The sequence below is a fragment of the Mirounga angustirostris genome, unplaced genomic scaffold, assembly GCF_029215605.1.
Source record: "Mirounga angustirostris isolate CCGP_5_RB_7025 unplaced genomic scaffold, mMirAng1.0.hap1 SCAF_8, whole genome shotgun sequence".
Lineage (NCBI taxonomy): Eukaryota > Metazoa > Chordata > Mammalia > Carnivora > Phocidae > Mirounga > Mirounga angustirostris.
The window spans coordinates 143,046,263-143,060,691 of record NW_026991716.1 but is presented as its reverse complement, the minus strand read 5'-3'; the positions used below and the strand labels follow the sequence as shown (position 1 = coordinate 143,060,691).

Below are 14,429 nucleotides of genomic sequence, written 5' to 3'. Positions count from 1 at the left end.
GTGGCATATGATTATTTGAACTCAACTCTCACCTTGACCAATTCAATGTGGCCAGGATGACAAAATCACTCCTTAAAAGCTAGAGTGAGTGTTCCCCACTCCATGGGTTTAGACTTGTAGAAGTAGTAGATGGTCCCACTTCCCTTGTCACTGGATAGAGGATGTACTTGGGGGTGCGCATATCCAGACAGGTCTTCTCCCACTTGCCAGAGATTCCTCAGAATTAGGATATTGTTAAGGTTACACATCAGGCAAAGAGGGACTCTTGGTGGTTTTATCCCTTTGCTGTATTTGTCCTAGGAACCACCTCTGTTGATGTAAAACTGCGAGTAGAGGCTTTAAGCCAAGCATACAGTGGCCACCTTTAACCAAATCTGACACTCTGTCACCCACAAATTTGCAAGGTGCCTTTCCAAAACTGAATGGCCCTTGGTGTCTTGACTGCAGGTCACAGAGGAACTTGGGCTCTCATTAAAACAGAGTGCTGTGTATGTTCCAAATTACCTGAAAAATGTAACTGAAGTCATGAAAAAAGTAACTGAAGTCATGAAAAATTTGGGCAAACATATCACAGCTATAGATGCCCTTGCTGTAAGTTTTTTTTAGCAGTTGGGTAAATTCAATACCTTCCAAATGGAAATATACCCTATTAAGCATTACTGTATTTCTTGTTCTCCTTCTCTTTGGTTGTTGTTTGACTTTTTACATTTGTCAAGCCAGAGCTCATGCTATTGGTAATGGCTTGGAGTTGCCCTTACTTTCCCCCTCAGTGCAAATGCCAGAAACAAGATTCTCCCACTCCATAAAAGTCTTCCACTCCAAAATCCCTTTGTCATCCTGATTAGCAGGAAGTAGCTACAGAAGACAGACCTACAGAAGACAGCCCCTAATCCATGGTTACGGAATGAGGAAATCGACAGTGGGGATTTGTAGCAGTCCAGCTGGTCTTACGGCTTAACTTGTTCAAGGTAACACACTCGGTGCTTGCTGACCTAAGGCCCTTGATCTGTCACCAAACTAATTTCCTTTCTTTGAGATTTGCAGGCCACTGACCTTGGGGAAATGAAGGACCAGAAGGTCCCCAGGCCACAGAGGCCAGAAGTCTGTTTGAAGCTGCCGGGGCTTTCTGATCAGCCCAGCAATTTGTTGGCAAAAAGTTTTCCTTTTTTAAGGTTACACACATGACTTAACTGACCTCACTTTGTGCATCTGTAGACCTCGCTCTCCTTTGCAGAAAGAAGAGTCAAGTTTTGATTGGAAAGGAATATGAGCTTTATTCAAGAGGCTGGTCACCTGGGGAGAAGGAAGACTCTTGTCCAAAGGCCAACTCCTGGTTTTCTGCCTCGTGCAGGGATGTGTAAAGGGGTTTGATCGGATAAGGGAGCGCAGTGGGTTGTGACATTTCTTGACCACGTGCAGACTGATGAGGTCAGCTACAGAGTTATCTCAGTGCTCCCAGGTTGTGCCAGGAGTTCTGGTTCCTTGGTACCCAGGGGTGGTTGTGCAGCAGTTCTCTGTTGAATATTGGCCTTTCAGTAGATGGGCAGCTGAACTTGGGTTTTGGTAACCCTCCAGGTGGAGTAGACACATTATAGGCAAAAGGAAGGAACTCCAGTTGCATTTCCTTATCACTGGGACAGGCCCCCAACATGGATTGGGCTCTCTCACAGCTTCCCCATCCCCAGGATGCCCAGGCCACCCCTCGCACCCTCCCAGTCCAGGATTTGGACCTGTGAAAGCACCGAAAGTTGGAAATGATGTAACTTGACTGAAAAATAAACACAGAGGATGACTCCTGTTTCCATAGTTAGTTAGCCTAATTAGGTGTTTATCAGCCTATATATTTAGTGTAATTCTATGTATCCCACTGCATGCAGCACCCACATAGGGTACTCCTGAGTGCCTAGTAGTTTCCAAGATAGATTGAGGATCCAAAACCTCAGTCCTTTCTGGGAGGAAGGAATCCAACCTAAAACAGAGCAAGAAAAAATTACGTGGCAAGGACCACCAGCGATCAACCCGACCCCCACCCCCACCCCCACCAGGTGGCTATTGAGTAGAACAACAGCCACCTGGTGAAGGAGACAATGAACAGTGTCTTAACAACAGTGAAGGAGAATGGCTGAGGAGGCACAGGGCACCGAGCATGTGTCAGTCACCAGGGCGGCTGGCTTCTGTTGTGACAACGGCTGGAGACACGGGACCACAGTGAGTCCCAGGCCTGACGTGCCCAGACCAGGGACCCGGCCAGCAGGAGCTGTGCCAGAGCATGGGGCTCATGGCGAGGGGAGTCAAGCCTGGGTTGGTGGGGCGAGTAGAGACAAAGACCACTGGGGCAGTGGAGCAGGGATGCTGGGAGGACCAGCCTCACTGTGAGGCCACCTGGGCTCCGGGGCTGGCTCAGGCTGGACGCTGGCCTGATTGTTTCTCGAGGGAATTAGTGGAGATTAAAATCGCCTAAAATTGCCTGGCAGGCCTGTAAAGCCACTTTATGTAAAATACCACTGGGGAAAAACAAACATTACATTGTTTGCTGTCTTTTGGATGTTTTCTATTTATTTTGCAAGAATAAAGCTAACAATGAGAGTGGATTGTGATACCCCTCCAATTTTCATGACAAAGCCTCAGGAAGAAAGGAGATTTATTACATTCTTATATACTCTTGCTGATAATGTAGAGGTTTTTTTTTTTTTTTTTTTTTTTGGTCATTAAAATGGCTTTTAAATGGCAGCACCATTAAATGTTTTTTTTCCTTCTCAGCTGAGTTAAGAGCTCTTCTGTGTTGGACCCTGGCTGTCCCTGGAGAGTTAATAACAAAATGAAGCCAAAACACAGCTCTGTGGTCAGAGTCAGGAACCTGTGACTAAAAACTTACTTCCTGCACCCCAGCTGCACGGACCGATTATTTAAATATACCACAAGCACAGCAACTTAAAATCCTTGTGAATTCTGTTTCTTTCCTCCTCGTCATTTAGAAGAGAAACCTTGCAAATATAGGTCCCAAGAGAGCATCACATCTTCCCTGTGATGGAGGGCTGGAAGGAGTTCTGGAGAAATGTGAATTCCTGGCGTGACTAACGGCGGGAGCGGCCTCTTGGCTTTCCTGAACGTGAACCTTCTCCAAGATGCGGGGGACAACACCCCACACTTTATGGAACTGGACAGAGCCAAGTTGTCTCCGGATGGTTCGGGGTATGGATGGGATGAGCCCTTAAGGGTATGTAGCCAGGGGTCCCAAGGCGATGGCTTCCTGATTCCATGCACACGTGAGGTCACTGGAATCCAGAGCCAGGCAGGCAGCGGTCCCTGGAGAGCACCAGGCTGTGGACAAACGTCCGAGTCAGACATGCAGGGGAGGTATCTGGCTCCTCTACTTTGGTGGGGACTGTGTAGACACGGCCATGGGGCCTCCTGCTTTCCCACGCTCCTCTCATCTTGCCAGGAGACCGTGCTGGAGGTAGAGCCCCAGGTCTGGACAGTTGGTCCCATTGGGCTCCAAGGCCACAGGCCAGGCCTTGTGACCATGAGGGACCCACCCCCACTGCTGGAGGAGCACCTGAGAAGACCCTGCGGGGCCTTCCCGCTCTCTAGGGCTTCCCTCGAGGACCATTCCAGCTCCTTCATCATCAAAGGCAGACGCGCTATTCATAAATGTTTTCCTGGCAGGGCTGAAGAAGAGGCAGCAATCAAGTAAAATTGCACATCAGACTTTCTGGGGCCCCTGCCCTCTCTTCCGGGAGACTGCCCACGACGAACCATGTCTGCAGAGGAAAACGTGAGTGTGCGGGCCGCCCTTCCACCTGCCGTGGTCCCAGTGTGGATTGCAGCGAGGAAGGTGGGACAGGTGGCTTCCGCTGGGACCACTGCCCTGCCGGTGTGCTCTTTCACACTCGGCAGAAGTTGTCCTCAGCAGACACCCGTCCTGATTTGGCCCTCAGTCTCCACAACAGGTGACGAGCCTCTTCTAGGCCACGTGGAAAGAGCACATGGCCTTCTCTCCTGGGTTGCTGTGCACCAGGCCACTCTCACCAACAGGTCAGATGGCGGCTACCCGGCCACAGAGGAACTGAGTTCCCACCTTGCTTTCCCTCTTCATTTATTCAGGACTATCTTCATGACTGGTCTCTCATCAGATCAGATTTGGGCTGGGAAACAGGTGTATGGAGTCCAGGGTGACTCAGGAGTCAGTGAGTGCTTGGGCCGCACGGGGCTGGCCGTGGCAGGGAATGTGGTACTTACTGGTCCAGAGACCTAAGGCTTGATGATGCAGCTGATGGTTTCTGCTTCCCAAGCTGTTGGGCTGAACGAGACAAAATGTCCGTGTTTATTTAATACAATTACAGCTGTTACAACTTGTGGGTTTGTAAAACCCCGCATGTAATCATGCGACACCTCTGAACGTCCTACTCAAACTGAGAAACCCAGCGCTCCCATGGAGCTTTGGCGACAACCCTCCCAAGCTGGTGAGAAGTGTCCAGAGGTTAGCAGGTGTTAGGTGAGAATGAAGGGTGGGGAGCGGTGTAAAAGTTGGGGGAGAAGAGAAAAGAACACCCTAGAGCAGTATCTGCTGTCTTTGGCATTCTAGAATTGGCCCTTGTCAGATGTGGCCCCGGTGACCTGAGTGTCACTAACTGTGAACTTGGGTCAGTTTTGTCATCTGTGGAAGACTAGAGGACCCCTAGCCCCTTTCAGTTCTAACCCTCTTACCGCTTCTTCCCCGCAGTGATGCTGGGCCCCCAGCCCTCTCTGGGAGATTGTGGGTGCTCCTGAGGATGGGGGCCTGGAACCACCATCCCCAAGCCAAATGGCCCCTTCCTCTGACCTGAAATGTCTGTGTGTGTGTATGTGCAGACCCTCAGGATCTCTGGGGCCGCCGGTCACATGATGCAGAGTGCCCAGGGAGCCTGCAGCTTGGCCTGTGAGCTGGCAGTTATAAAGTTCCAACCAAGGCCCCCAGAGACCATAGGTATCCTCTTCTGGAGAGGGAACTGTCCAAGAAGATGGCTGAACACCATCTCATGGTTCTTGATCTCCCACCCAAGACGAAGTTCTCAGGCTCAGTGAGGTGGTGACTGGGAGGTTCGTTTGGGGGTGGTTGTTGGTGTCCTGTTGTTGGAGCTCCACGATGGAGCTGGGTCTGATCATAAGTTTGGGGAGGGGGCCTCCCGAGCTCCCCTGGGTAGGTGCCCGGCCCCACCTGGCTCCTGCCTGAAAACCCAAGGGTGAGGCTCAGTGGCTCTTGGGCCCCAGGTGGACTGAAGAGCAGGTACTGCAGAGCTGGGGTAAGGGATGCGAATATTTCCTGACCGCTGTGGGCTGGGGACAGAGCCTTCGGGGAGCTTGGGACTCTACCAGCGGGGCCCCTGCCGGCTCCCATGGGAGCCGTGTGTGTGTGTGTGTGTGAGGCGGGCAGCCAGAAACCAGGGATGGGCAGGGAGGCCGCGGTCAGAATAGAATTGGCTACCACCGCCTGGAAGGCACCACAAGATGGGGCCAGGGAAGTCGCTGAGCTCCCTCAGAGGCCCCGAGCAGGGGTCAGCCCTGTGCAAGGGCAGGAGACCTCAGACTGCAGCTGGGGTCAAGAGAAAGTGCGGTTTCTCTGGTGAGGATGGCAGGGAAGGGGTCACCTGGCCCCAGCCTGTGTTTCTGCCACTCTAGACCCAATCCGGGAGGCCGTGGGGAGAAGGCCCTTCTCTGATGGAGACAGAGGCAAGACCAAGTGGCGTTTCCAGGCCCAGGGAGCAGAGTGGTGCAGTCCCGAGCGTATGGGCCATAGCCGGCCCCGCGGGGCTGGTCCTGCCAAGCACTTTGCTGCTGGTGACCACAGGCCAGGAGAGCTGGAGGCCACCGCGCGTGCCAGGGGAAGGAAGCTCCTGGGGCCTTGCTCGACAAGCTCCAACAACAGCACAGGGGCCCTTTTGCTACCCCAGGCCATGCCCGAGCTGACCTTCCGTCTGTTCCCTGGAGCCCCTGGCCCGTCCCGCCTGCCAGTGACCCTCAGCCGTCCTGGTCCCAGCGAGCACTCGGCCTCCTCTCCTTCTGTCCTGCCTCTGCTCACGATATTCCCGGCCGGAGCAGCTCTTCTCCTTCTGCTCCACCGACCGGGTCCTCCAGGGCCCGCTCAGTCTCCCCTCCTCCGCCCACCTGCCCTTCTGAGCACCTGCTGCGGGGACGCCAGGAAGCACGTCTATCACTTCCTCTTCTGTGCACTACCACACGGTTTAAACCTAGCTTCAAACCGTCCTTGGGACTTCCCCACTCTTACATCCCAAGACCCTTGAAACGGGAAGCAATGTCTTCCCACCGTGTGACAGACACACACAGATGCCCCCGTACGCCAGATGCTGAGCTGGGACCCAGTGACGGAAGAAGAGTCAGACTCGTCCTGGTCCTGCTGGAATTCACCCTTGAACGGGGGAGAGAGGCCGGCTTTGGACCCTGGAAGTGAGGTTCCAGGGGGTAACTAGGCCCCGTGTGCCACAGCTGATTCTGTTCTCAGAGAAGAGATGTGTTCCAGGGCTCTCGGGGAGGATGGGAGATCCTCGGCCAGGCGTGAGGTTGTGCGAGGGCACGCCAGGACCAGGGGCCTACGAGGGCATAAACGCCACTCCCACTCTCGCCCACAAACCCACCCCACCTTTGTCATGAGCAACGTTGTGTTGCCGGCCCCTCACTGTCTAAACCGGGGGCCCAGCGCTGGTCCTGGACCACTTCTTCCTGCTGCTTTCCTGTGGGTAAGAAAGCCCTGGCGATCCTCTGCTCACTTAGCCACCAAATTCATCCTTCCTCCCTCCAGGGTCTCACCCTTGTGCTTCGGACGGCTCCCAGGCCTGCCCGTGCCCATCCCACCCTACACAGGTGGGTCTCAGCCTTGCATGTGAGCTTTGAAAACCCTGAGGGGGGTCCCGCCCTGACCAAGTAAATCAGACGGTCCAGGAGTGGGGCCTCTGACTTAGGTGTTTTTAATAACACTCCCTGGTGTTCCTCACGTGCAGCCAGAGTTGATGGCAAATCCTTGGTGTGGGGTCAGGAATGTGTCCCACGAGCTCCCCAGGGGGCCTAGGCACAGTCCAAGAACCATGCATCCATGCAAGGGTACCTTTGGCACAAGGACTAGGACTAACTCACCTTCGTCACAAAGTGCCTCCTACCTGCAAAAGAAGCTGTTCCTTAGTTTCAGGAGCCTTCTGGTCCCCCTCATTCCTATCAAACTGCAGCTGTATTGAGCCTTCGGGGAGTCACACGGACATCCAGCCATCAGGGAACCCTCTACAGCATCTTGTCCTTCCTGCTCATAGAGAGAACTGCAGGACTGCGTGGGGAGTCTGGTTCCAGGCAGCCAGATTCACCAGCCAGCTGAGAGCCTCAGTCCCTCACTGCAGACTCGGAGCCCACGGTCCTCGGTGGCAGATCCAGAAATTGACACGTGACATGTGTTCTGGGCCTCTGGGATTCCTCTCAATGAGCCGAAGCTTTGAGGGCACAGTCCGGAATCCTTGTCCTCGTCCCTCCCTGCTCTCTTCCTCCTTCTCCTCGTTGTCGCCCTCGAGGGTGACGTCCAGTCTCCGAGCACACTGCGGCCAGGACCTGCTACCTCCACGCCTCCAGGGATCTTCCAGCGATGCTCATGATGGCACCTACTAGGTTATATGGTTTCTGTGTGCATGTGAACTCTTCGAACGTGGGACAACCCGTGTCTGTACCTCTGACATTGAGCCAGGACACGGTGGGAGCCACGTCCAGCCACCTGGCCCTCCAGCCACACGAGCCGCGTCTGCCTACCCCCCCTTCTCTCTGCAGAGGTGGAGGCAGAGTGGCATCCAGGCGCTCTGTTCCAGGGAGACCTGGGTGCCGTGCACACAACTCCCTCACCTCCGGCCGACCCCCGCTGCTCGCGCCCACCTTGGCCTACCTGGCGGACTGAAGCGCCTGACTCTTGCCCGGCTCAGCCTTCAGCTCCTTCTGCCCGGTTTCACCTGCTCATCCTCAGTCCAGGGCTCTTCCTGCGTGGGCTCCTGACGCTGCGTCGTTTCTGCAGTGTGACTTCCCAGGCTGTGCTTTATCAGCAAGCAGACCGATTCCCCCGCAGGAGAGGCGGGGCCCAGCGCCATCTGGCTGGAACGATGAGCCCCACCTCTCGGACCTCACCAGACCACAGGCTTTCATTTTCTTCTCGTTCCTACATCACAATACAGGCCAAAATGTGGCACAATGTTTGCCTTCTTGTTTTTAGTGGGTTCAGTGTGAATACATCTGCAAACAGCAACAGCAAAGAGAATTAGACCTTTCTTCCCGGGGTGGAGGGTTTCAGCTGGGTATGCTTGTGCTGTGCTGACGACCCCCCTACCCCAACCCCATCCAGTGGCTTCTATGTCATGTCAGCTCCAGGCCAGGCTTCCTGTCAGGGCCCCTCCTCACCCAGGACCCATTCTTAGGGTTTTCCCTCTGGTTAGAGGGGAAAGGTCCATGGAGAAACCATGTGACGGCTCTTGACAGTTCTCGAGCACCTGCTGGCCCAGCCCCAGCCTGATGCCACAGGGTGGGGGCAGTTGTCCCTCGGGACAGGCCGGGAAAGACAGGCAGTGAACACTAGGAATAAATACAGCAGTGCAACATAATCTCCCCTCCTGATCACACTGGCTCCTCTCTTCCTTTGACGTGCAAAATAGACTCCACCTTCCCCAAGGGACACCCTCCAAAGTCCCACCAGGCTCCACGTGGAAATCCCAGGGGGCAAGTCAGTACGGGGCAGTGGGAGGACAATATTCCCTGACTAGTTCCTGGGGCTTCTGCTCCTCGGATGTAGTCTCCGTGGCTTTGGGCTGAGCCTTCAGGAGGGAGGAGCAACAGAACGTCGTGAAGAAAGCATTCACTCCAGCACGGGGAGCTTGGCCCCATCTCCGTTCCTCCGTTTGAGGCAGAGCAACCTAACCACGGTTGTGTTCGAAGTGAAATCGTGATCAGGCCGATTTTCCACAAACTATCGCTTCCATAGATCAGTCCATTATTTTACATATTTTCTTTGCTTCTCCAATGATCTGCAGTTAAGGATCATATTTCTTTCTGTCTGCGATCACATTTTTAGTGAAATAAAATAGACATCCAAAATACAAGCCGACTTTCTCAATTATTAGATCCAACAGATATTAAATGACTCTGTTCGCTTTGCTGTGAAAGTCCTAAACCCTTACTGCCAAGTTCTGTGCTCGTGTGGTGCTTGCACCGAGTGTCATGGTTCTAGAGAGAGGTTTGCCTCTCAGAGGGTGTCTGTGTGTGTCTGCACCTGTGTGTAACGTTTAGAATCTTCCACATACGCTTTTTCATGATTAGGAGACTCGGCTCACATCCTGACAAGTTGGACAGGAGAACTGACCCAAATGAGCTGTTTGCACAACACATATTTGCACTGAACCTTCTGTTCAGGCTTTGCTTTATTTCTATCATTAAACCTGATTTATCTTTCTTCTTTGTTGTTTTCGGTTAAAACGATTAGTTTTACGTAGCGCTCGGTTTACTCTCTGGCTTACTAGAGGTGGCGTTCATGTGTGTAACAAGTGTGGGCTTGGGGGGTTTGGTCCCAGTGCCGGGTTGTGAGCGCTACGCCATTCACCACTGATGACATCATCTCCCTGTTTTCGGACTGCTTTGGAAAATACTCGGTTAACTCCACGAAGGCCATGTGGTGCCCAGAGGCAGACTGTGTATTTTCTGCCCACAAACGTCCTGCCCGTGCATGACACTATGGTGACCTCCGGAAAGGTGAAGGCCATCTCGCTGTTTCCCTGGTTTTATGTTACCATATGTCCTTTTTCCTTTCCCTCTTAGTCACCATATTTGTTCCAACAAATATTTTTTGAGTTCTCTCTAGTGCTAGACACATAGTAAGGATGGAGCCAGTTAGACTCTTAAAAAACTTAAGCAAAAAAAAAAAAAAAGGAACTGATCGGAAGACTATTGAGTCACCTGCAACACCACGAGGAGTCTAGAGAGCGTGTTGTGGGAAGGGGAGTGGAGCAAGGGACCAGGTGTGGCCAAAGTCACAATGAGGAGTCACCCAAAGCCACCAGTACCAAGGCCCCATGGGGCTGCTCACTGCCCGACCCCATCGAAGCCACCATGTGCTCCGAGCCCCACCCCTCACCCCGAAATCATATCCAGGCAGAAGATTCTGAGTGGGCAGGCATAGGTCCTGCACCAGCTGCAAGCAGCTGGAGACCCAGCGTTGGGAGGGGAGGCAGCAAGTGGATCTAGAGCAGAGTGGCAGGCTACTAGGACCCGTTGGATGTCTCCTCTCTGGGGGCATCACACTGGGAGGTTAGGAGGGCCGGGCACACCGGGCTTTGTGTGTGCTGGAGGGAGACGGAGCCTCATCCTCCACGACACTGACACCCTGGACTGGAGAGGCTCAGCGGTGGGGCGGGGGTGGGGCTGTCATGGGCGGTGCACGGTGTGGAGGGCATCCCCGGCTTCAGCCTGTAACATGCTCCAAGTGACAGGCATCCCCAAATCAAACCATCTGCACCCAGGATTTTTTTTAGGTTATCCATTCCCCAAATCAAACCATCTGCACCCAGTGACAGGCATCCCCAAATCAAACCATCTGCACCCAGGATTTTGTTAGGTTATCCATTCCCCAAATCAAACCATCTGCACCCAGTGACAGGCATCCCCAAATCAAACCATCTGCACCCAGGATTTTGTTAGGTTATCCATTCCCCAAATCAAACCATCTGCACCCAGTGACAGGCATCCCCAAATCAAACCATCTGCACCCAGGATTTTGTTAGGTTATCCATTCCCGAGTCCACTTCAGAGTGGCCGAGGCCGGCTCTCTGGCATATGAGGTTGGGCGGGTCTTCTGAACCATCCACCCAGATGCTTCTCACACACGGTGAGCCCTGGCTGCCTCAGGAGGATTTGTAAGGGGTGGAGAGGGACTAGATCTGCCTTTCAGAGGCACGGCTGGTCCGCTGGAGGTGTGGCAAGCGGGAGGCCAGGGCAAAGCTGGGGTGGACAGGCCGAGAGCCGGGATGCAGGCAGCCTGGCACACAGAGCAGTGACTGGGGGTGAGGACCGTCTGCAGGGTCAGGCCTCAGAGACCTGTGACTGGTTGTTGCTGCAAGGGAGATGTATCAGATCCGGCTCTCAGATCCAGAGGATGGTGTGACACGGCTCAAGATACGGGACGTAGGGAGGTGAATCTCCGGAGAGGAGACTGGGCAGGTTTGTGGCCTTGTTGGATAGGATGTGGAGTTGGAACAGAGGTCAGGGTGCAGATAGGGACATGGAGCCATCGGCAACCTGGGGCAGCGCGGAAGGAGAGGCTGAGACCCCCGAGGAAGGCGTAGGACAAGAACCAAAGGGCCGCAGAGAGCTTGTAAGACGTAGGCAGCGAAAGAGAGGGAGAGTGGCCATCGGCTGGGGGCCGAGGGACGGGGACCTCGGGCTCACGGGCTCACAGGCTCACGCTCGGCAGGTGATCAATGGCCCTCACAGGAGTGGTTTCGGTGGAAATCAGGTCACAGGGGTGGCAAGGCGATGGGGACAAATGCCATCTTTAGAGAGAATAAGGTGGTTGACAGTGGCCGGGGGCTTGCAGAGGCAAATGAGGATTCTGTCTGCTTCATAGCTTTCTGAGGTGTCCTTGACATGCAACGAGCCGCACATACATAAACCCATGTACTTCGTAAGTCTGGCCTGTGTATCCACCTGTGAAGCCATCACCATATTCAAAATAGTGGATGAGCCCATCCGCCCCCAAATGTCCCTGTCCCTTTGTATATTTCCGCCCCCCCCCCCCCCCCCCGCCCCGGCCTTTTCTGCCTCCTCCCTTTCCTCCTCATCCAGAAGCAACCACTGATCTGTTAGGTTGTGTTTTCTAGACGTCTATGCAGGCGACTCTCCACTATGCGTGCCTTTGGGTCTGTTTCCTTTTCCTCTGCGAGAATCAGCCTTGTGGTAGGTGCAGTGCGTATGCAGAACTTACTCTGCTCTGCTGCTGGGCTCTGTCCCATCGGATGGCTCCACCACACTCCGTGGACGTCGGGGCTGTTTCCAGCTTCGGGCTCTCACAAATGAGGCTGCCATATGCACACCTACACAAGACTGTGTGTGCACATATCATTCGTCTTGGGTAAACCCCTAGGCATGGAAATGGGGTCACTGGTAAACGCATGATTACCTGTTGGAGAAACGGTGAAACTGGCCTCCCAAGTGCTCACGCTGTTTGACGTTCTCACCGTCAGCGGATGGGGCTTTAGCTGCTCCCCATCCTGCCCATGCTCGGTGTGGTCACGTGCTGAATTCGAGCTCTTCCTGCAGGTCCGTGGGAGATCTCACTGGGGTTTTGATTTTCTCCCCTGTAATGATGGATACGGTCGAGCACCATCTTTATCCCAGTACCATCTCTGACGCACTCTCTGTTCTCGTCTTTGCCCATTTTTAAGATTGGTTGTTTGCTAATTATTATTCCCATTCTAGTCTAAAAGGGGCTAAATATTTGATGGAAAAAATAGAACGGATTTAGAGAACACTAGGTTTTGCTGTAGCGTGTGGTTTTCTTAATAAGTTTCTGTGGGGCGCCTGGGTGGCTCAGTCGTTGGGTGTCTGCCTTGGGCTCGGGTCATGATCCCAGGGTCCTGGGATGGAGCCCCGCATCGGGCTCCCTGCTTGGTGGGAAGCCTGCTTCTCCCTCTCCCACTCCCCCTGCTTGTGTTCCCTCTCTCGCTGTGTCTCCCTCTGTCAAATAAATAAATAAATAAGAATTGCTGGGTCCAGGGGTGCCTGGGTGGCTCAGTCGTTAAGTGTCTGCCTTCGGCTTGGGTCACGATCCCGGGGTCCTGGGATGGAGCCCCGCATCGGGCTCCCTGCTCGGCGGGGAGCCTGCTTCTCCCTCTCCCACTCCCCCTGCTTGTTCCCTCTCTCGCTCTGTCTCCCTCTGTCAAATAAATAAATAAAATCTTAAACAAAACAACCAACCAATTTCCTTTACCTTCACCACTTGTGTCCCTAAGCATTTCGGTTGACTTGCCTCGGTGACGGAGAGGTCCGGTGCAGAGAGCCAGCAGAGAGGAAGCGGGGTCTGCACAGAACCCCGAGGCTCCTCCGGGGGCCACACCCGGTCCCCACGCGGTGTCTGCCTCCGCGGCCTTCTCTGGGGTCGAGCAGAGGGCCCGGCGCGTGCCACCTCGTGGGCCTCGTCGCCCATCACCGAGGCGTGGGAGCCCCTCCTGAGTCTGCTGCCCGCTCCCGAAACGGGGCTCAGGCGGTCCCCAGGGGACGGGAGCGTCCGTGTGCTCCGGCCACCCGCCCCTCCAGACAGGAGCCTCACGTAACCGCGCTCGTCTGGAGCGGACCGCATCCCTCGGCCCGGGGTGGCGCGGGGCTGCCAGCGCGGCTGCGGGCCTGGGGGCCCCCGGGCTCGGCGGCCCGGGGCACGGGGGGCTCGCTGGGTCGGGCCGCCCGGCGCAGGCGAGCAGCCAGCCGTCCGCGAAGCTGCCCCCGCCCCACCTGCGTGCCTGCGGGCAGGGCCTCTGCCTCCCGCTTTCCTTCCCGCGCCGCGGCCCCCAGACCCCGCGCGACCCGCGGTAGGAGACACCACACCTGGCCGGCGAGTGTCCGAAGCAAGACGTGTCCTGGAACCGCGCCCCTTGCCTGCCCGCGGGGATCTCTCCCGTGACTCCCGCGTCGCCGAGTACGTCGCCGCGTTTTCTCTCCGCCTGCGGTCAGGGACGCTGGCGTCCCCGCTGACCGACCCTGTGACCCGCCGGCGGCGGGAAGCGTAAGGCGGGGGAGGCCCCCTGCCTCGGCCCGGCCCCCGCCCTGCTCACGCTCCCTCTGAATCGGTCCATAAGTCTTTTTTTTTTAGATTTTATTTATTTATCTGAGAGAGAGAATGGGGGAGAGAGAGAGCAGGAGAGGGGGGAGGGTCAGAGGGAGAAGCAGACCCCCCGCCGAGCAGGGAGCCCGACGCGGGGCTCGATCCAGGGACTCCAGGATCACGACCTGAGCCGAGGGCAGTCGCCTAACCGACTGAGCCACCCAGGCGCCCCCGTCTTCTCACTTTCTTCTTCTTCTTTTTTTTTTTTTTTAAAGACTTGATTTATTTGAGAGAGTGAGAGACAGCACAAGAGGGAAGAGGGCAGAGGGGGAAGCAGACTCCCCGCCGAGCAGGGAGCCCGACGCGGGGCTCGATCCCGGGACTCCAGGATCATGACCCGAGCCGCAGGCAGTCGCCCAACCGACTGAGCCACCCGGGCGCCCAGTCGATAAATCTCTAAAAAGAGTCTGTCTCTAGAAACGCCCTCCAGTTCCCCTTTTTTTGTTTCCAAAGCTGAGCTTATGTAATTTAGACACTTTCTATTTTTACACTTCGGGCTACAAGCCTCTGAGCCGCGGGAAATACGCAGCAGGGCGACTGAGGACGGGCC

General features: G+C 55.1%; 1 long non-coding RNA gene across 1 annotated transcript; it reads right to left on the bottom strand.

The window, feature by feature from the left end:
* Positions 1–4,149: 4,149 nt before the first annotated feature.
* LOC123836818 (uncharacterized) lies at positions 4,150–14,412 on the bottom strand. Its single transcript, XR_006789078.3, has 6 exons — positions 13,603–14,412; positions 12,182–12,359; positions 11,987–12,105; positions 7,913–8,253; positions 7,152–7,640; positions 4,150–4,300 (listed from the first exon to the last, which is right to left on the bottom strand). It is a non-coding gene; the product is annotated as an uncharacterized LOC123836818 (long non-coding RNA).
* Between the last annotated feature and the right edge of the window lie 17 nt (positions 14,413–14,429).